General features: G+C 63.0%; 1 long non-coding RNA gene across 1 annotated transcript; it reads right to left on the bottom strand.

The window, feature by feature from the left end:
- Positions 1-1,885: 1,885 nt before the first annotated feature.
- LOC311526614 lies at positions 1,886-4,870 on the bottom strand. Its single transcript, XR_014713070.1, has 2 exons — positions 4,768-4,870; positions 1,886-3,058 (listed from the first exon to the last, which is right to left on the bottom strand). It is a non-coding gene; the product is annotated as an uncharacterized lncRNA (long non-coding RNA).
- Between the last annotated feature and the right edge of the window lie 3,514 nt (positions 4,871-8,384).

The raw sequence follows: 8,384 nt of genomic DNA, 5'->3' as shown, positions 1-8,384 counted from the left end.
ATCTCCACCCTGGAAATGCTGATTCGTGTGACGAGGCTGGTGGAGGACTTTTGAAACCCTCCCCAGAGCCTGTGCAGAAGCGGATAGACCATGAAACAAACAGTGCGGTGGCATGGGGCCCCCAATGATGTGGGGCCCTCAAAATGCAGGACACATCACACCTGACACCCTGCCCCTGAGTCCCAGCCGGTGGCCCCATGCCGCTCCCGGAAGCCAACGGCTGCTGGCACATCTCTGTGTGCCCCTGGAAGGGGGAAGGGGGCTCCGCATACTGCCCCCGCCCCAGGCAGTGCTCGGAGACCCACTGCCCCCCTCCTCCCCAAGGCGCACGCAGAGATGTGCCAGCAGCAGGGCTAAGGCTGCTGGCGTTGCCTCCCTCCCGCCCCGAGCACCGACTCCACAGCTCCCATTGGCCGGGAACTGCAGCCAATGGGAGCTGCCGGGTGGCACTTGCACCCCTTACCCCCTGCCACACCCCAACCCCCTGCCCCAGCCCAGAGCCTCCACCCTGGACCCAAAATCCTTCCCAGAGCCTGCACCCCTCACCCCTCCCACCCGCCAGCCCCCTGTCCCAGCCCAGATCCTGCAGCCCACACCCTTCACCCCCTCCCGCATCCCAACCCCCTGCTTCAGCCCAGAGCCCGCACCCAGCACTCAAACTCCCTCCTAGAGCCCAACCCCCGCACCCTCTCCTGCATCCCAATCCCCTGCCCCAATCAAGGTACCTCACTTTATTGTCATTTACTTCTTATTACTTATAATATAGGAGAAGGAGGAAGAAAAACAGAATGGAAAACAGGGGGTGGGGGATAAGAGAGAATGTTCTTTTTCTTGGCTGGGTCCCGAGGGGGGGCCCCCCCCCGAAAATGAAGCTGTGCACAGGGCCCTGCTAACTCTACATCCGCCACTGAGCCTGTGCCTTCCTCCTCCTTTGCCCTCTCTATTGCTTTCCAAGGCATATAGGGCCTGCTCCTGTGATCTGCAGAGGCCCCCTACACGAGGGGGTGGAGCCCGGTGCGGATGAGCGGGGAGAACTGCTGGCTCGTTCATACCCTGGCCTCTGTTGTAGCTTCATCAGCAGACCTGAGGGGGATTGGAAGAGATACTGTCTGAGCAGTCCCAGCCATAGGTGGTTATAGGATTGCCAGGGCAGCTCTCTCGGGACCTACAGACCCCGAACACAAGCCCTGGCTGCCAAGTCCAGTTGTGGGAGGGCCAGGGGGACTCGGAGTGGGGCACAGAGTGCTCTAAGTGGGAACTGGGGAGGGGGGTTGGAGCTGTTCACCCCAGCTCACTGGTTTGCATCCAGCCCGGGTCAGCAACAACCAGCCATCGCTTGCCCTGCACGGAATGAGGTTGGTGGGTCTCCGTCCAGACCCGTGGCCATGCATCCAGGACAGCGATGAGCTGGTAGGCGGACCATTGCTAAGCTTGTCCTGTTGATAATACCCAGGCTGCCCCAGTTGTGGGGTGGAGGTCTCAGGTTCGAAAGCTGTCAGCACATCACCACATTCATGCAAAAAATTAAAAAGGTGGATTTCTTGGGTGGGGAGAGGAAATTTTGTCTCTCCTCTCCCTTTTCCCCCCATACCAATTTGGTCCTTTGCCATGGACAGTGTTAGTATATGGGGCACCCTCTGGTCCAAACCAGTGGTCCAAGGACAGATGAGCCATCTCTGCAGCTGGAAGAATCGTACATGACGGACTTGAGCCAGGAGTGGGGTCATCTTGGAACTTCTCCATGGCCCACTCAGGATAATATTGGGTTAAGGACATTTGGATGCCAAATAATCCATGCCCTTCTGCCAGCCCGGCTATGAGATGCCTGGCGTTGGGCAGCCTGGGGAGGTGATGAGCTGCTCAGTAAGGCACTGGAGTGGGAAGATTTCCAAGGCACATTTGTTTTATTGTGATTTATTGTGTATTTATTGTGGGCTGGGTCGCCCAGATCAGGAGGCTGGGAAATTCCCCGGCCCAACCCAAATCCCCCAGGAACGGAGCCAAGAGTTGCTCCTCTAGCCAGTTTGATCGATGAAGTCAGGTGGGTTTGACCCCTGCTGCGTCCAAGGCCTGAGTATATTCTGACAGCCCCGGCGTGGGGAGCAGGCACTTCTGAAAGGCTTGCAGGCGAGGAGATGAGCGCAGGTGCCATGCACACAGCCCCCTGGCAGTGAGTCAGCCGGTGAGGAATGGCAGGGCCTTGCGGGAGACCTGGTAGGTGCTGCCGGCTAGAGCGAAAACCACAGGCTCATTGACATGACGATGAAACAGGCGTGCTCAGTGTGCAGCTTGTGCCACTCCCCAGGCTGGTCCATACAGAAGATAACAACCTGCTACTGCTTCTAGCTAATGTAGTCCCTTAGCACAATTGGTAGAGGTCTGTGGTTTGGTGCCGCAGATGCCACGTTCAAACCCTGCTGCTGATCTCTAGTAGGGGGCTGTTAAGAGTTGTATAACACTGCCCTGGCTCCCACTAGAAGCATCTATGGGTTACTAAGACAGTGGATAAAGATCCTGGAGTGGGGCCATTCTAACCGGAGTGCTTCACACGTGCTCACCAGGACTCATGTCTCCAGGGTACTTACCTAGCTACGGTACTCACATGGCCCCACTGCTGTAGTATCGAAGCATATCACAAAGAAATCATGTTTTTATTCTCGCAGTGCCCCTGGGAGGTGAGTCAGGGCCCTCGTTCTCATTTAAGGTCACACAGCCGGGTTTCTGGAAGAATTGAACGTCCACTTTCCGAACGCCAGGCTGGTGCCCTGGCCTCTGGGCTGTCCTTCCTCAGCAAACTGGCCCGGTCATTTCTTCCCCTTTTGCACTGGGACGTTCTAACATTTCTCCCAGAAGCTGCAGCTCACCACAGGGCCACCCTTCCTCTCCTCCCAGCTGGGCTGTGGGGCTTTCTGGTCCACCGAGCCCACCCCCTGCTTATGCCTCCTCTGCATGGGGATGTATATTTGGCCTCTGGATCCAGCTGTCTCTGCGACGCTCCAAGTGGCCAGCGCTGTGGCAGCTAGGAAGGCCGGGGCTTTGTTCTGCCGCACCCTGAACTCTGTGGCATATAGAAGAGAGTGCGTCACAGACTGGGGCCCGCCAAACAGGCCGTTGCTGGGGCAGCTAGTTGCCTGCTCAATTGAGCCCCGGCGCAGGGTGGTTGTATGCAGTACGTGCGCATCGGTGTTGTGTGCTGTGTATTGTAGGGCACGGCCCAGAACAGGTCATCCCTGCGGCAAAGCAACACCTGCCTCCCACCCTGGCCTGTGTTCTGTGCGGAGCGTAGGTTTCTGTTACCGCAGGCAGCAGGAGGGGGACGAGTGGGGGGGCTGCTTGCTCTGTAGAATGAGCAGCTGGGCTGGGGGCTCTGGAGCTGTCCTGGTTGCTTCCCCCACCTCCTTCTCCCACGCACAGGGTCTCCCCTGGAGAACTGGTATTGCCTGGCTGTTCTGCAGCCCAGGCTGGACCCCCAGGGCGAGAGCAGGGTAATGCAACCCTCTCCCTCCAGCAATGGCTGGAGCGCTCCTGAGCTCTCACTGACTGGGAGTCTCAGGGAGACCCCTTCCAGCACAACACCTCTGTGGGTGGGTGTGTGCTCGCACCCCTGCACAAACCCTGCACCAGTGCCTGGGGGACAGAGATAAGTGGGTGGGAGAGCATCTCTGCCAGCAGCACCCAGGGAGCAGAGATCTGGGAGGGGGCCCAGCAGGCAGCACCCAGGGGCGCCGAGATCTGGGAGGGGGGCCAGCAGGCAGCACCCAGGGGCGCCGAGATCTGGGAGGGGGGCCAGCAGGCAGCACCCAGGGGCGCCGAGATCTGGGAGGGGGGCCAGCAGGCAGCACCCAGGGGTGCCGAGATCTGGGGTGCCTTGGGCTGCGGTAGAAATCTTGGAGAAAAGGGAAGAAGGAGACAGATAAAAAGGGAGAGGGAGAAGGAGAAAGAAGAGGAGGAGGAGACAGAGAGAGGGGGAGAGAGCTAAACCAGCCCCGGGAGCCAGCAGCATTGAGGGGAGCAGAGAGCCGGGGACCGGGAAGCAGACAGAGAGCGAGCGAGCTAAGCGAGCCCGGCTGCGGGAGCCGGACTCCAGGGGGAGAGTTTCCCAGCCCCGGGAGCCAGCACCACTGAGGGGAGCAGAGATCCGGGAAGAGAAGCGGGAGACCAGCCTGGGGAGTGCGAGCGGCACCAAGGCAAGCAGCGCCCCAGGGAGAGAGAGACACACAGAGGGGGAGGAGGCGGCGGAGCTGCCCGGCCTGGGGGCACCCCGGGGAGCGCAGCCCCGAGGAGAGGATCCCAGCAGCAGCCCCCAGAGCAGACAGCGCCTCTCCCCCGTGCACGCACCGCCCGCCCCTCCGCCGGGGAGCGGGCGAGCCGCCCCAGGGCCCCTTCCCGGAGCAGCCGCGGGGAGCCGGGGCTTTGCAGCGACGCCCCGCGCCGGGACGCGAGCTGGGACCGCGGGTTACGCGCTGCGGGCCCGGGGCTCGGCGGCGGCGGGGGCGGGCGGCGTTGAGCGCATGTCCCCGGGGGGCTGGCGGGCTTTGCAGGGCGCTCGGGCGGGGGGGGGGGTGTGGGGCAGGGCGCTCGGGCGGGGGGGGGTGTGGGGCGGGGCGCTTATAGCGGCTCCCCTCCTTTAGCCTCCGATTCCCCCCCCCGAGCCCCCCTGCCCCTCAGCTGGGGGCTGCCGCACCCCGCGCAGGGGGCTGGCTCGGATCAATGGACCCCTCGAAACCCCCCCCCCCCGCGGAGCTGGGGCTGAGGGGCGCGACGGACCTGCCCGCTGATTCCCACCGGCCGGGCTGCAGGAGGGGGGGGGCGCACAGGGGCTCCCCCCCCTCGCCCCACACATGCGCCGGACCACGGCCGGGGGGGGACCGGCGCACGTGGGAGCCGGAGGCGGGGCCGGGGATGGGGTAATGGAAAAATACAGTCAGGGCTGCGGGGGGGCGGGGGGGAGCCTTGTGCCAGCGGAGGGGGCCCGGGGCTGCAGCCGCCCCGCCCCGGAGGGGGATGGGACACGCCCCCTCCTCTCCCCCCCCCCCCGCATGGCTGGGCTGGGGGGAGGCAGCGATGAGCACAGGGCCAGTGGGCGAGGGGCGGCCGGGAGGGGTGGTGCCCGGCCCCGGGAGGGAGGAGAGCTCGGTGCCCGGGGCAGACAAAGCTCCCGAGCCTGCTGCTGCCGCTGGAAGGCGGCCGCCCCCGCGGCGTGGGTCGCACCAGGGGCCGCCCAGCGCCATTGAAACGGGAGCGGGGGGGGGGGGGGGAGAGAGACACACACACACACACACACACACACACAGATTTGCTCCCCGCCTGACCCTCCTCTTTCCCGGTCCCCCCAGCTGCCTGACGCCCCCGCCACCAGCCCCTACACCCGCCTTCTCCAAACGTTGTGACCCGGTGCATGGTGGTGGCCAGGCTGTGGGTCACACACCCTGGCACATGGCTGGGGGGCGGGGAGCCTGCAACCAGAGCATGCACTGGGGGGGGGCAGCTGTGGGTGTGTGTGTGGGGGGGGAGAAGGGGTGCATAGTAGCATGGGGTGGGTGGCTGTGGCAGGTGGGTGGTCGCAGCGAGAGGGGGTGGTTGTGCACGGGGAGGTGGTGAAGTGAGTGAAGGATAGGGGTGTGTGTGTGTAGGGGGTGACATTGCGGTGGGGGGCGCGTGGGAGTGTTGATGCAGAGGATGAGGTGTAGGGGGAAGGGGTAGTTGTGTGGGTGACAGTGCGGAGGACGGGGTGTAGGGGGGAGGGGGTAGCTGTGTGGGTGACAGTGCAGAGGATGGGGCGTAGGGGGAAAGGGTAGTTGTGTGGGTGACAGTGCTGAGGACGGGGTGTAGGGGGAAGGGGTAGTTGTGTGGGTGACAGTGCTGAGGACGGGGTGTGGGGGGAAGGGGTAGTTGTGTGGGTGACAGTGCTGAGGACGGGGTGTAGGGGGGAAGGGGTAGTTGTGTGGGTGACAGTGCTAAGGACGGGGTGTAGGGGGAAGGGGTAGTTGTGTGGGTGACAGTGCTGAGGACGGGGTGTAGGGGGGAAGGGGTAGTTCTGTGGGTGGCAGTGCTGAGGACAGGGTGTAGGGGGGAGGGGGTAGTTGTGTGGGTGACAGTGCTGAGGATCGGGTGTGGGGGGAAGGGGTAGTTGTGTGGGTGACAGTGCTGAGGACGGGGTGTAGGGGGAAGGGGTAGTTGTGTGGGTGACAGTGCTGAGGACGGGGTGTAGGGGGGAAGGGGTAGTTCTGTGGGTGGCAGTGCTGAGGACAGGGTGTAGGGGGAAGGGGTAGTTGTGTGGGTGACAGTGCTGAGGATGGGGTGTAGGGGGGAAGGGGTAGTTGTGTGGGTGACAGTGCTGAGGACGGGGTGTAGGGGGGAGAGGGTAGTTGTGTGGGTGACAGTGCTGAGGACGGGGTGTAGGGGGGAAGGGGTAGTTGTATGGGTGGCAGTGCAGAGGACGGGGTGTAGGGGGGAAGGGGTAGTTGTGTGGGTGGCAGTGCAGAGGACGGGGTGTAGGGGGGAAGGGGTAGTTGTGTGGGTGACAGTGCTGAGGACGGGGTGTAGGGGGGAAGGGGTAGTTGTGTGGGTGACAGTGCTGAGGACGGGGTGTAGGGGGAAGGGGGCAGTTGTGTGGGTGGCAGTGCTGAGGACGGGGTGTAGGGGGAAGGGGTAGTTGTGTGGGTGACAGTGCTGAGGACGGGGTGTGGAGGGAAGGGGTAGTTGTGTGGGTGACAGTGCTGAGGACGGGGTGTGGGGGGAAGGGGTAGTTGTGTGGGTGACAGTGCTGAGGACGGGGTGTAGGGGGGAAGGGGTAGTTGTGTGGGTGGCAGTGCAGAGGACGGGGTGTAGGGGGGAAGGGGTAGTTGTGTGGGTGACAGTGCTGAGGACGGGGTGTAGGGGGGAGGGGGTAGTTGTGTTGGCGGCAGTTCTGAGGACGGGGTGTAGGGGGGAAGGGGTAGTTGTGTGGGTGACAGTGCTGAGTACGGGGTGTAGGGGGGAAGGGGTAGTTGTGTGGGTGACAGTGCTGAGGACGGGGTGTAGGGGGAAGGGGTAGTTGTGTGGGTGGCAGTTCTGAGAACGGGGTGTAGGGGGGAAGGGGTAGTTGTGTGGGTGACAGTGCTGAGGACGGGGTGTAGGGGGGAAGGGGTAGTTGTGTGGGTGACAGTGCTGAGGACGGGGTGTAGGGGGAAGGGGTTGTTGTATGGGTGGCAGTGCAGAGGACGGGGTGTAGGGGGGAGGGGGTAGTTGTGTTGGCGGCAGTTCTGAGGACGGGGTGTAGGGGGGAAGGGGTAGTTGTGTGGGTGGCAGTGCAGAGGACGGGTTGTAGGGGGGAGGGGGTAGTTGTGTTGGCGGCAGTTCTGAGGACGGGGTGTAGGGGGGAAGGGGTAGTTGTGTGGGTGACAGTGCTGAGGACGGGGTGTAGGGGGAAGGGGTAGTTGTGTGGGTGACAGTGCTGAGGACGGGGTGTAGGGGGAAGGGGTAGTTGTGTGGGTGGCAGTTCTGAGAACGGGGTGTAGGGGGGAAGGGGTAGTTGTGTGGGTGACAGTGCTGAGGACGGGGTGTAGGGGGAAGGGGCAGTTGTGTGGGTGACAGTGCTGAGGAAGGGGTGTGGGGAGAAGGGGTAGTTGTGTGGGTGACAGTGCTGAGGTCGGGGTGTATGGGGGAAGGGGTAGTTGTGTGGGTGACAGTGCTGAGGACAGGGTGTGGGGGGAAGGGGTAGTTGTGTGGGTGACAGTGCTGAGGACGGGGTGTGGGGGGAAGGGGTAGTTGTGTGGGTGACAGTTCTGAGGACGGGGTGTAGGGGGGAAGGAGTAGTTGTGCGGGTGGCAGTGCAGAGGACGGGGTGTAGGGGGGAAGGGGTAGTTGTGTGGGTGACAGTGCTGAGGACGGGGTTTGGGGAGAAGGGGTAGTTGTGTGGGTGACAGTGCTGAGGTCGGGGTGTATGGGGGAAGGGGTAGTTGTGTGGGTGACAGTGCTGAGGACAGGGTGTAGGGGGGAAGGGGTAGTTGTGTGGGTGACAGTGCTGAGGACGGGATGTGGGGGGAAGGGGTAGTTGTGTGGGTGACAGTGCTGAGAACGGGGTGTAGGGGGAAGGGGTAGTTGTGTGGGTGGCAGTTCTGAGAACGCGTTGTAGGGGGGAAGGGGTAGTTGTGTGGGTGACAGTGCTGAGGAAGGGGTGTGGGGAGAAGGGGTAGTTGTGTGGGTGACAGTGCTGAGGTCGGGGTGTATGGGGGAAGGGGTAGTTGTGTGGGTGACAGTGCTGAGGACAGGGTGTGGGGGGAAGGGGTAGTTGTGTGGGTGACAGTGCTGAGGACGGGGTGTAGGGGGGAAGGGGTAGTTGTGTGGGTGACAGTGCTAAGGACGGGGTGTAGGGGGAAGGGGTAGTTGTGTGGGTGACAGTG

The sequence above is a fragment of the Lepidochelys olivacea genome (genome assembly GCF_965140295.1).
Source record: "Lepidochelys olivacea isolate rLepOli2 genome assembly, chromosome: 9".
Taxonomy (NCBI): Eukaryota; Metazoa; Chordata; order Testudines; family Cheloniidae; genus Lepidochelys; species Lepidochelys olivacea.
Note: the sequence above shows the minus strand (reverse complement) of the source record. Positions and strands in the feature narration are given on the sequence as shown.